This window comes from Rhinoderma darwinii, chromosome 5 (genome assembly GCF_050947455.1).
Source record: "Rhinoderma darwinii isolate aRhiDar2 chromosome 5, aRhiDar2.hap1, whole genome shotgun sequence".
Classification (NCBI taxonomy): Eukaryota; Metazoa; Chordata; class Amphibia; order Anura; family Rhinodermatidae; genus Rhinoderma; species Rhinoderma darwinii.
This window is the reverse complement of record NC_134691.1, coordinates 312,314,288-312,327,447: the sequence shown is the minus strand read 5'-3', so window position 1 is coordinate 312,327,447 and position 13,160 is coordinate 312,314,288. Positions and strand designations below refer to the sequence as shown.

The 13,160-nt window shown below is 40.8% G+C and overlaps 1 protein-coding gene across 15 annotated transcripts in view; it reads right to left on the bottom strand.

Moving 5' to 3' along the window:
* PARD3 (par-3 family cell polarity regulator) overlaps positions 1–13,160 on the bottom strand; it is a 527,506-nt gene that overhangs the window by 317,721 nt on the left and 196,625 nt on the right. The window lies entirely within an intron of this gene.

Sequence of the window (13,160 nt, the reverse complement as noted above, 5' to 3'; positions counted from 1 at the left end):
TTTTTTTATTGCTCCAATGCCTCTAAAACTAAAACATATAGTAACTTTGCAAATAGACTTAATTACAATTGTTTTTTTGTTTCTACAGCTCCTATGTTGATCTATATGTCTCCATGATAACAACTACAAACAAACCCTGTGCAGTCGGATTGTGCAGCCACACTCAATTCTATCTGTCCCCTTAGTAACTTACATTAAAGAGGCTCTGTCACCAGATTTTGCAACCCCTATCTCCTATTGCAGCAGATCGGTGCTGCAATGTAGATAAGAGTAAAGTTTTTTGTTTTTTTAAAAACGAGCATTTTTGGCCAAGTTATGACCATTTTTATATTTATGTAAATGAGGCTTTCTAAAGTACAACTGGGCGTGTATTATGTGCGTACATCGGGCATTTTTACTTCTTTTACTAGCTGGGCGTTCTGACGAGAAGTATCATCCACTTCTCTTCACAACGCCCAGCTTCTGGCAGTGCAGACACAGAGCGTGTTCTCGAGAGATCACGCTGTGACGTCACTCACTTCCTGCCCCAGGTCCTGCATCGTGTCGGACGAGCGAGGACACATCGGAACCAGAGGCTACAGTTGATTCTGCAGCAGCATCAGCGTTTGCAGGTAAGTAGCTACATCGACTTACCTGCAAACGCCGATGCTGCTGCAGAAACAAATGTAGCCTCTGGTGCCGATGTGTCCTCGCTGGTCCGACATGATGCAGGACCTGGGGAAGTGACGTCACTGCGTGATCTCTCGAGAACACGGCTGCGTCTGCACTGCCAGAAGCTGGGCGTTGTGTAGAGAAGTGGCTGATACTTCTATACACAACGCCCAGCTAGTAAAAGAAGTAAAAACGCCCCGATGTACGCACATAATACACGCCCAGTTGTACTTTTACTTTAAACACGCCCAGTTGTACTTTAGAAAGCCTCATTTACATAAATATAAAAATGGTCATAACTTGGCCAAAAATGCTCGTTTTTAAAAAACAAAAAACGTTACTCTTATCTACATTGCAGCGCCGATCTGCTGCAATAGGAGATAGGGGTTGCAAAATCTGGTGACAGAGCCTCTTTAAGTAGTCAAGAAGCAACAGACACTTTTTAACCCCATATAATATAAATGAAATTTTTTTTTTAAGCATAGCGAAGTAAAATATAACAATAAAAAACAACAATCTACAGTCATGTAAAGTTTTATACCGGTACAACCAAATTTCATACGGTTTAAAACAACTGGCTCATCCACAGTCACACAGATTATCAAGCCGACCAAATGCATCACCGAGCCCATCTCCGCCACATTCCTTGTTGGGTGTCCCTACGGGCATACAACAAGTGGACTGAAATATAGAAATTGTAGATGGCTCCGGTTCACCCAAACTCTTTGTTATGGGGTGACCCGCTGGTTTTGCCATCTTCGACTCTGTTGGGTCCCATGCGCTTTCAACAAGAGGTGTGGGAAGCCTGTAAACAATACTTTCATTTGGCGTCGGGTTGTCCGCTATTGACCTCGGTACTATATACTCCCACTATTCCGGGGGGTACTACCTCCCGGGTGCCACGATTGTGGACGGGGCAGAGGTATTCCACTTGGCCGATATGGTTGATCCTCACACGCTAGAGCTTCACCCGTTTTCTCACACGCTAGAGCTTCACCCGTTTTCATATTTCCAACGGCATCATAACATCCCCTCTTCTACATTTTTCCACTATCTTCAGATCAGACATTACATGCAACAAACTTTCGGATCCACTCGGGTCACTACACCTACAAGCTTTGAAATGCCGTGTCGTTATACTACCACTACGAAAGGGCTTATTTACGCTATTTACGCGATACTGCTGTCCCCGGATAACTCCCCTCCACCTGGGCATAGATCTATGTTAAAATGGGAGACCCTGTTGAATAAATCTATCCCTCCCTCATTGTGGCAGATTATCTGGTCACAAGCAGCTAAAACTTCCATCTGCACTACACATAAAGAAAATCCATATAAAATTCTTATGTTTTGCATGGCTTCAATCCGGGTATTTCATCGAATTGTTGGCGATGCAGAGATCAGAGGGGAGACCTGTTCCATATTTTTTTGAGCTGTTCCCTGGTGCAACAGTTTTGGCTGGAGGTTAGGAATTTGGCGGTGGCGGTGTTGCAGCGGGATATTCCTCTAGACCCTCTTCATGATCTCCTGAATGTCCCTCCTAGGTCCTTGGAGAAAGCACTAGCTCGACTTTTTCGGCACTTTCTCACTGCCGCTAAAACCTTGATTGCTTGGAAGTGGAGACAGACCGCCCCTCCTTCTCACATCAACTTACTGACTAGAATTAGGGAGATTCGCACTATGGAGTATATGACGGCCTCAATTGACAATACGCTGGACAGGTTTGGAATGGTGTGGGATCCGTGGGATAAGTATTGGCTACCCATATCTCAGGGTTAGACCGTGGATTGATCTCAGATTGTCCCTTTTTTTGTTTTGTTTTCTCCCCCCCCCCTCCCTTTTGTCTTTTCCCCGGTGTCTTGTTTTGTCTGTTTGGATTTTCTGTTATGTCAAATGGACTGCATGACTTGCCCTTGCGAACTTATGTCATGTGTGTATTTTGAAAACTTTCAATAAATATAGTTGAAATCAAATGCATCACCGAAATCGCAGTTTACAGTGTAATCTTTCCATGGAATAGGGTTTAGTAAAAAGTTACCCATATGCATTATACTGCACTTGGTTTGCAGATTTACAAGAAATACCCCATTTCTGAGCGTGACCTTATGGCAACTCTATAAACACCCTTTTCCATCAGCCTCCTACCTAGGATCACCTCTTCTTTCTTAATAGCTCAAGGATTACTTTGTGCTGCACATGCTCTACTGGCACTCGTGTCATTCACAAGATTTAGTGCACAATATAATAAATCTGTTCAATACCTTAGTTTAATTTTGTAACAGCCAAAGTATATTTTTTAAGTACCTTTAAAAAGCATTTTCTGCAGCCAGTTGCTTAGCACACATTTAGTCAGGTATATTTTATGACAGGCAAGCAAGGGAACTGGCCATGGAGATTCTGCAGGTCTGTCACGTCACTGGGCTGAACAGAAACACTTAATGTCATCTGGTTTCACAGGTTTTCCAGTAACCACTACAAAAAAAAGTGCCAAATGTGCTCTCCACAAAATAATGCAAACAAAAGCCATGGGAGAAAACCTAATACGGATTAATAAAAACCCAAGGTCATAGCTTTGAAATGTCACTAGTGTCATTATTTTTCTCAAAGGACAAATAATGGCCAACATCCTCCAGAAACATATAGTTGTATGGGCCAATATCAATATTTTCCAATGTGCTTATGAACCAAAATGTCAAGTGAAACAGTCAAAGCTCTGGTTTCAAATGGACAACAACGGCTTCTAGCACGGACATATGAGGAGACGGATATTGAACAAATGCATTGCGAAATTGTTTATTTCAATATAAAATGGAACAGTCAAGTGCAGAACATCTGGAAACAAATCATGACATTTTGATAAATACATTTTTGAGCGGATACAAATCTCTACAATCATGTATTCGTTATAATTTGATGTGGGTGATCACAAAATGACCTAAATAAGACTCCCACAAGGGTTGTCTTTTGTGCTCTCATGTTTTAAAGGGACCCTTACTGTACAAATACAAAAACACTAACAAAACCATTTTGTAATCTAAAGAGTGAAAAATACAGAAATTCTTATGTGTACCAGGAGCATTCAATTTGTCTGCCTTGTCCTTACCCCCTTCAGGGTTTAAGGAATGTGGTAACAATAGACATGATAATATGGGAGTGGTTGATGCTGCACGGTCTCGGTCTGGGAGGCAGCTTGCTGCAGCAAAAACCTCCTGCCAAAGAAATAAATAAATCTAAGCCCAAAAAGGCTAAAATAAGATGGTTCCATGTTTTCTCGGACTGAAATTCAGGAGGCTGTCTTGCTATTAAAAATGTTCTTTTCATCCAATTTAAGTTGACGTTTACTCTAAGTGCACCTCTGTTGCAAGTAAATTTTGATGTGTAAAATTCCTGCTATTAAAAACAACATATGATTTTCTAAATGTTAGGGAGATAGAGGTAAAAGTTACCTTTTTTTAAACCCTATAACACATTTTGCATTGAAAAATACTTAAAAAATAAAAAAAAGGAAGCATAACTTAACGCTCAAAAAAAAAGACACGTATAAAAGGAAAGGATGGTGTGATCCTGGAAGCACTGGTTGGGAGTTTGCACAAGAACTGTAAACAGCAGGCTAATATTTAGGTAATAATTCATTTTTCAAGTTGACAGATATTGGCTCTGTAGGCAAAGGATAAGATAGAGGGTCTAGAAGAGATTATTACTTCTGCCGGAATCGAACTGTCATCAGAGAGAATGAAATACACAGTGTCCCAGAAAGAATGGATTGGTAAGAGCGCACAGAAGCTTATTAGGACTAAGGAAATCATTATGGGGTCAAATACATCTCCCAGATGGAGATGGAATTTATGCTATTGTACTTAATTCTCGGTGGCACGGGCAGTAAGTATAAGGGGAAAAAAAAAAACAGCCACTGTGACTGATCAGTACTAAGAGACACTTGCTGCCGGCTCCTCGATCACACGCAGAGAATTCATACAAGAAACACGTACGGTTGAAGTAACTCTACCAAGGACTTATAAACCTTCACTGTAATAGGAGATCCAAAACAGCAAGCAACACTGAAGGATTGAAACCTTTTCCACATTAAACATCTTAGACTTGAACTGGCCTCCTTGTCACAGGGCTCCTCGACAGCAAAAGATCTCATGGTGGGTAGACAACAGTCAGACACTTTGCAATCCTGCTTATTGTGGAGGACCCTGTCATATTACAACCAGACGACCCTACAGTTTTATCAAGATCTCTATCACATAGATTGTTCATATACATACGGAGGGGTGCATAAGTAGGTATAACGTTTTAAGAATAGGTAAATATAATAATAATAATAATAGGTAAATATAATAATAAGTATGCATTTTAAATGGTTTTGTTGTTCTATAAAATACAATTAAGTACAATCTCTTATATGCTCAGATTGGCGGCCCTCACTCTTTACATATTGCTGTAATCTAGTTTTTACGCTTTGGCACAAAGTTCTTTGTTGGCATACATTTCTTGGCTGCTTCTTTTATGAACTGGATCATGTTGTCAATTATGCGTGGTTTTCTAAACTATACCTTATCTTTGATAACTCCCCAAAAGAAAAAGTGGCCATTCAACCAGGCCTCGTCTACCTATCCACCTTTTGTATTGGGTAATTTTTCATTAAAAAAATGACGCACCGCTAAAGAATAGTGAGGAGGGGGTTCCATTTTGCGGAAAATAGAATTCTTCATTCTCGTGCTCCAACTGCAGTTGTGGTATTACATTTTCTTGCAGCGTGTTACGGTCCAGGTCTGAGGTAACCGTTGTATTGTAGAAGAAAGGTCCATTACCCTTTACATGAAAGGGCCCCCAAACTGTAACCCCAGGAGGATTCAACTGTTCTGCAATTGCTGCAAGAGGGTTTTCTGTTGAGTAATAAACCCAGTTGTGCCTATAAACAGCACCCGAGAGTATGAAGTTGGATTCTGTAAATGGAAGTGTTTTCTATGTCAGATATTAGTTAGGTGCGTATCGCTTTCCTCTGGGGGAGAGGGGGGGGAGAAGACAGTGGACACATCCAATGCATTCTCACTGCCTGCCCCCCCCCCCACCATACCAGGTAATGAGATTCCATGGGCGGAGCCATAAACAGTCCCATGCCCCCGCCCCCCCCCACTTGCATCTGATGTCATACAGAAGTGCACGGGAGAGATTGAAAAGACAAACTGTCCCACGCTCTTGCTCCTGCCTCCCTCAACAGACACCAACTCTTGGACCACATGCACGGCTAAGTATCCACGTGCAGCAGCAGCTACACATAACCCTCTCCCCCTACACACTTAACCCTTCACCTCTCTTCCCCTATATACTTAAAGAACACTTCCCACCTGCCTGCATATCCCATGGTACCTGTACATCCCGTTACCTGTTTAACCCTTTCCCACCATTTACCTGAGATCCCCTGGTACACAGCAACCCATTCCCCTTGTTAACCCTTTATCCTCCTTATCCCGTGTTAACCCTTTAGTGCACAGGGACAGGTATTGCTAGGAGGGAGTGGGACAGAAACAGTGAGCATGTATATTGTATTGTAACGTAACTTCTATGTATGTTTCTGTAAGTGGGTGGCGGTATAGATTAGGATTGTGATATCTTGTTTATACTGTACCACGTGTAGTGTTCGTGTAATCAATACATATTAAGTTATGTGTATTGGGATACACGGATACTATACCGTGATTACTTACTGTGTTTGGTGTATTTTATATCTAAGTGTGACTGTTTATGTTAATAAATATTACCCTTTATTTACTATGCAGTCGTATACACTTCGTAGAAAAGAAAGTAGACCAACGTTAATACAAGAGAAAGATAGGGAAGCTAGGCATAACCCTAATGACCCTGAAATATAAAGGAAGGTAGCAATAGTGGGTGACACGAGTAAGTGAACCACACTATTATCCCAGCCCTTTAACAGATTAATCGGACCAAGTTATCTTTCAAATAATGGCGTCTCGTTGTGTTTCTTCATTCAGAATTGACTCACAAAATTGTCATTAGACTGTTTGAAAAAGTGTGTGTGTGTGTGTGTGTGTGTGTGAGATACACACACACACACACACACACACACACACACACACACACACACTAATCTCATGAGCATGCGATCACAAATGATCCAGGCTCTATATATTGGTAATATCTGTGTTTGCTCTTCCCTTTACTACATGTTTATGAAGTTAGACATCCCCCACAGACAGATAATACAGTTTTCGGAGAATGTCACCTGGGATAATCATAGGTAATCAATAGCACGCACAACACACTTGCCATTCACACAGACAGCTCTGGAAAGGAAGCAGCAGGTTCTTTTATCAGATTGCTTTTGTGCTTTTCTCTTTGCAGTTTTGAGGTTTCTCGGTTTAATTGGAGAAATGCCCTATTCAACAAGGCACTGTCTATATCGTGTCAGGAAAACCGATCCTGGCAGCTTGAATATACAGCAAATTTATTGCTGCAGAGAAATATGGATTACTGTGGATTATCCTAGAGAAATGAGGAGAAAGCAGGTAAATTCTGAGATTGTCTCAACATTTGCGGTAATTTCCAAAGTTTATGGAAGTCATTCTGAGCCTTTCCATCGTATGTGATGGTGCTTGGACCAACTAAGATACTTGCAAAAAAATCTAGATTCCACCTGCTATATATATTTCTATTATTAAAATTGCTTGGTTTAGCAGTAGGAGCATTCCAATAATACTTTGGTATATCCAAAGTATAAATGTTCTGTTCACAATGGGCTCAAGACTAAAGGCTAAAGACTTCTCCTTAATTAGGCTGTCTGGAAGGATATGATCCCACGTAGCAGCGTCCACACAACCCGGCTTCATACAGTGATTTTCACACACATTTTCTTTGGTCACACGATTTTGCAGGTAAACTGCGAAGCCGTTAACAATCTTAATTGCTGTGTGGTTTTGCGGGTAAAATCACTTTACCTGCAAAATAATGCAGCCAATTATCTGTTTGGAAATCCCACCCCATGTGGCCGAAGTAAGTGAGAGCGTACCCTTTGGGCATATGAATATCCTCAAGTAAGTTTACTCAATACCCCCAATTACGAGACAGAACAGGGAGCCGATACGTATTACAAGATTGGCAATTCATGTAAAATGTATGGCTGCTGTTTGTCTTTGGATTCAGGAGCAAGACCCACAACTATCAGTTGATCATGGGGCCGTTAACACTAGAGAAGGAGTAGTCTTCTTGAGACAACACCTTTAAAATGATATTTCCATCTTGGATGCTTATGGTATATCCACATGGCATAAATGTCAGATAGATGCGGGCCACACCTCTGGGACCCAAACCTATCTCTAGAACGGGACCCCCTGACCCTGGTTCTACGTTCTGCTGCTGGGCTCGTCACTAACTTGATGAAGTGGCCGGGTTTTTCTGGATCAGAAGAGTGTTTTGCTACGCTGTTTCCGGAACGCCTATAGAAGTTAATAGAAGGTACGTAAACCGCATAGCACAATAAGCTAAGCTTTTTCCAGTACTGAAGCACACTGGAAATAGCGTAGCTTGCCATGCTACGCCGTTTCTGTGACTCAAAAAAATATCTTAAATTTGTGATAAAAAGGCGATATCCTTAGTACGAACATGAAAAGCATCAGCAGACAAAACACAACAGATGAGAAAGACGTGTCAAAACTTTAAAATTGATATTCTCAATTCATAATCCTGACATGACAGAAAATATAATAACTGCAAAGAGCCCAGATATCTCTGACATTTACGATCAAATCCCTTTGGGATTCCATCTGATTGGATGATATACGACGCAGGCCACAAGAACCAAGCAACATAATGAAGTAAGCAGGCATTGCAGCCCCCGTCTCAGCTCTCCAACCTAAGATCACATCAATTAGATTAGTGTCTGCTAGAAGGAAAGCCTGGTGTGTGTGACCACTTACATAATGTGCCAATTTCTGACTTATTTTATACAGAAGCTGAATAAAATCCACTGGTAAAAATGGATGAAGTTTTCAAAAAACAGAAAAAAAATCAAAATAAGCAAACAAGACAGATTCATTCTGAAAAATGGAGGACTAAGCTTTCAGGGTATGTTCACAGTATTTTTTGCACACGGATTGCAATAATTTTCTGTGTCGAAACCGGCGTGGAAAAATCTCCTACTCTGCCGCCGTTTGGAAGAGAACAATAGAAAGCAGAAAAAAACAGCAAAAGCTTTATAACTACAAAAAGTAGCAGTAGGCTATTTAAAAAAAAAAAAAAAAAAACGGGGGTCAAAATCAGCACGTAAATTTGAAATCACCGTCCAAAATCAGCATGGTCCCCCTGCTGGCACCCCCAGCAACCAGCTGTAATCTGTAAGGGAACCTGGTAGTCAATACTCAATTTCCCTGCAGCGCCACAACAGGGGAAATTAAGCATTACACAGTACCTACGGGTTGTCTGTGTAATGCAAGACAGGACATTCTGGCCAAGAGATGCAGATCCAGAACACGGTACCCCCTTTAATAACTAAAAAAAATCCCTAATAGATTTGAAAATGGGTTTTCTAAACAAGACAACCCATTTAGAGGTGTGGCCTACTTGATGGGTGGAGTCTAAGGCACCATACAAACTTAGGCCCGGTACTGTAAGCATTTCATATCTAGACTAATTGAGTAAGGGAGTTTTGCGTTCTACTTCTATGTCACAAGATACATAATAATTAGTCATGGGATGGGTTGTTCATGCTATACGGTGAGGGATCATGGTACATGGTTTGGTGAATTGTTGCGTGCTATTATTATTAGGTATGAAGCACCAACAGTACATTGTAGCAATGTGGGTAGATGCCAACTATTTCAGTGAACTGCAGTGGAAAGACCTCTATGACTAGGCTATAAGTGTCTCCTATATAAAGAACATTTATCCATGCCTCTACTGCCGATTTTGAACGACTAGGTCCCTAACTTGCCCTGAAAACGGCAGCCTGGCAGTGTCCTGACCCTTTATGAGGGACTACCAGTAATTAAATTAGTATATAAAGACAGTGCATAGTAAAGCCTAAGATCCTCCAGGCTGTTGGTCTCATCACCATGGCTGAAACACTAGATATTCTGGCCTTAAACTTCTTTTCATATGGAAGTCAATATTCATTTAAAATTATGACCGATACAACCAGAATTGAGAATTTGTGGGTGATGGGACTCTGAAGTGATGGGCAGATGGGCATTTAAGGTACAGTAACTGTGAAAATGCCAAGTTTGCTTCTAATCATAATGTATCATTACAGTTTGTGAATGAGTTTGTAATAAAGTCATAATTAGATTTAGCAAAACAGCTAAACTACATAAAAGGAAATTAAACCCTACTTATCACAAGGGACAAGAGCAATATCAAGCTGGCCCAGTAACCAGATATATTTAGTATATTTTAATTTGTGCCACATTGGATACGTACTAAACCAGATGAACAAGTCACATCAAGCTAATCAGGTTTGACAAACTACCAAGACCAAGTCCAGCCAAACCCTGCAAGTGTCCACAAAGCCATCTGCAAGCAGAGACACAATGAAGTCATCAGGTCATAATCCTTGATATCAGATACTGTGCGCAAGTGGAAAAAAAAAAATCAATGGATTGTCCTCTACTGTCAAGTTACTACTATAATTTGTTGAATAGTGATTGTGTGTTGCCGTTTCTGGGCGTAAGAAACACACAATATTACAGCTCCAAAAAGTGGTGGTCTTTTTAGGCTTCCAAAAAAAAATCTACTCAAGGCTGGATTTATAGTGTTGAGATCAGGTTTTCTTGGGAATTTTTTGAGCCAAAGCCAAAAGTGGATCCCAGAGACAGAAGTAGTATTTATTTTTTAGTTCCCTTTTCCATTCCTTTTGAATCCACTCCTGGCTTTGGCTCAAAAAAACGCAACAAAACCTGCACCAAAATCACACATCGTAAATGGCAACTGCTAATGTTGTGTTATTTGGTCTAAAAAACAAAACAAAAATAAAAAGCATGTGTAAAGGAGGTCTATGTATGGAATGATAAATCCCCTGCTCCCATATAATTAGATAACTTGGCAGACTTGCCATTCAGTGTTCTGGGAAAGAGTGACCCCTCCAAGAGAAGTAATGGCGGCCATACTGGTCAACACTGATATTTCCTAGAAACAGATATAACTGAGCAATAACAGAAATATACAACTTAAAGAATTATATTTATTTTTACCAAGAGAGGTGTAACTTGTAGCTCAGGGACCCCGAAGCTAAATCTGTAACAGGCCCCCCCCCCCCCCCCACCTGCTACATGACATTTATAATATTGGTTTCTCCTCATGTGGCAAAGGGGTCCTTTGGGCTACCTCAGGCACAAAGGTCTAGGTGTGACCGCTTAAGTCCCCTCCCTGTGTAAAAAGGGAGACATGTGCTGCCGACATGATAGAAAATGTATGGGGACGAGCGATTGTAGTAATGTTCGCTCGTCCCCAGGCACTGCTCCTTGTCGGGCCGTTTAAAAGGACTCTTACTCTGCACCCCCTATACATTTCCCCCGTTTACTAGTGATTTATTTCTTTTTTTATTTATTTTTAATACTGATAAATTATCTTAAAAGATATTGAGAAAGGCATCAGAAATTAGGGTATGAAGTTATTCCTTGGTTTTCAGTAGAGAATGTGACCTCAGATTTAAAAAAAAAGTTCAATCCAGCAATAAACTTCCACAACTCTCTGTCCATGCAATATAATAAGAGCATCTCTTGTCAATCTACAAGGAATACACTGGAATAGATACTATTTCAGCAGTAATACCTGGTGGGGCAGGTGAATTACACCTAAAATTCAAACCACCAACCTGTCGGAGACTATGAGGGACATATAGAAGTTTCCTTCCATACCTTTCCCCTTTTCTAAACATATCTTGACATGCGTGGCCAGAGATGACCAGCTTTGGACAAAAAAAAGATTTTGTGATGTCACGAGATGTCTATGCTTTAGGGTATGTTCACACGCACTAATTACGGACGTAATTCGGGCGTTTTTGCCCCGAATTACGTCCAAAAAATGCGCCTCGATAGCGCTGACAAACATCTGCCCATTGAAAGCAATGGGCTGACGTTTGTCTGTTCACACGAGGCGTATATTTACGCGCCGCTGTCAAATGACGGCGCGTAAATAGACGCCCGCGTCAAAGAAGTGACCTGTCACTTCTTTGGGCGTAATTGGAGCCGTTATTCATTGACTCCAATGAATAGCAGCGCTAATTACGGCCGTAATGGACGCGGCGTTCAAGCGCCTGCACATGCCGTTACGGCTGAAATTACGGGGATGTTTTCTCCTGAAAACATCCCCGTAATTTCAGCCGTTACGGACGCTGCCGTGTGAATATACCCTTATGTGTCTGTGCGGCCACCAAGTGGTTGTGATGTCAATTGCAGTCTGTCAAGGGTTTTGCTAGCATGTCGCAATACTGTATTAAATTTGTTTTGTGAGAAGTTGGAGTCTTTAACCAAATTCAAGCAAAGGTAAGGAAGGACACATCTGTACCAAAACTGCTGGAAAAGGAGAATTGCCCAAAGCAACCATTCAAAATCCTGCTCTCATTGTAAAAAGGCCCTGTTTTAATAATAGATGTAACCTGATTGGTTACAATGGGCAACTACTCCACTTTTTCTTTCCACCTTGTTAAATCCCCCCCCCCCCCCATTAGCTACACCACAAACCTGAACAATTCAAGGTCTTTCTTCACTCAGACCCATTTCCATTCTAATTTTTGTCTTTAGCAGCTCCATTTCAGCTTGTGACAAGTTAATCTGTAGTACACTAATTAATGCAAAAGTACGCTAAAATGTCTGGCTGTGTTATAGGATGAGGTTTTTATCGCCATTCTCTGCGTTTCATATTTCACAGATTTCAAGAAGGAAACAGTGGAAAAGAAATTAACGGAGATATCAAAGAAAGGATCTTTAATTATTAAACCCCGAGAATCAGTGCGTGTGGGAATAAGGCAATGTCACTGATTCCTGAACGAAGCCTAATTACGTTTGATGTCTGTGCTTTCTTTGAAGAGCGGATAAAACGGCGATGAACTCTAATCACAAGGTTTCAAATTCTCGGAGGCACTAATGCTCTGTAAATATTGATTTGACTCTGAATGTAAGATAGGTTTTGAATAAACCCCATAGCAATGTTAATTAGGATTAGTGAAAGTTGAATGTTTTTGTTTATTCAGTCAAAACTTCCCTTCATCAATGGCGGTCTCCTTAAATTTCAGAAATGACTTGTCATCTCTTCAGAGTTCAGCACAAGTTATCTTGTTATTGAAGGGAATGGGTCATCCATCAAATAACAACCTAAGGTTTAAATCAAGTTTTTATGTTAAACAAATTTGTTTTAAGAATTTGGGGTGCTTTGTTTTTTTAATTTTCTTTGTCCATTATCTATACTAAAAAATTAACCTAAAATCTTGCCGTTTTCACTCTAGCCACTGAGCCTCACAATAGACTGACCCTTCCTGTTCTGTAGAGATC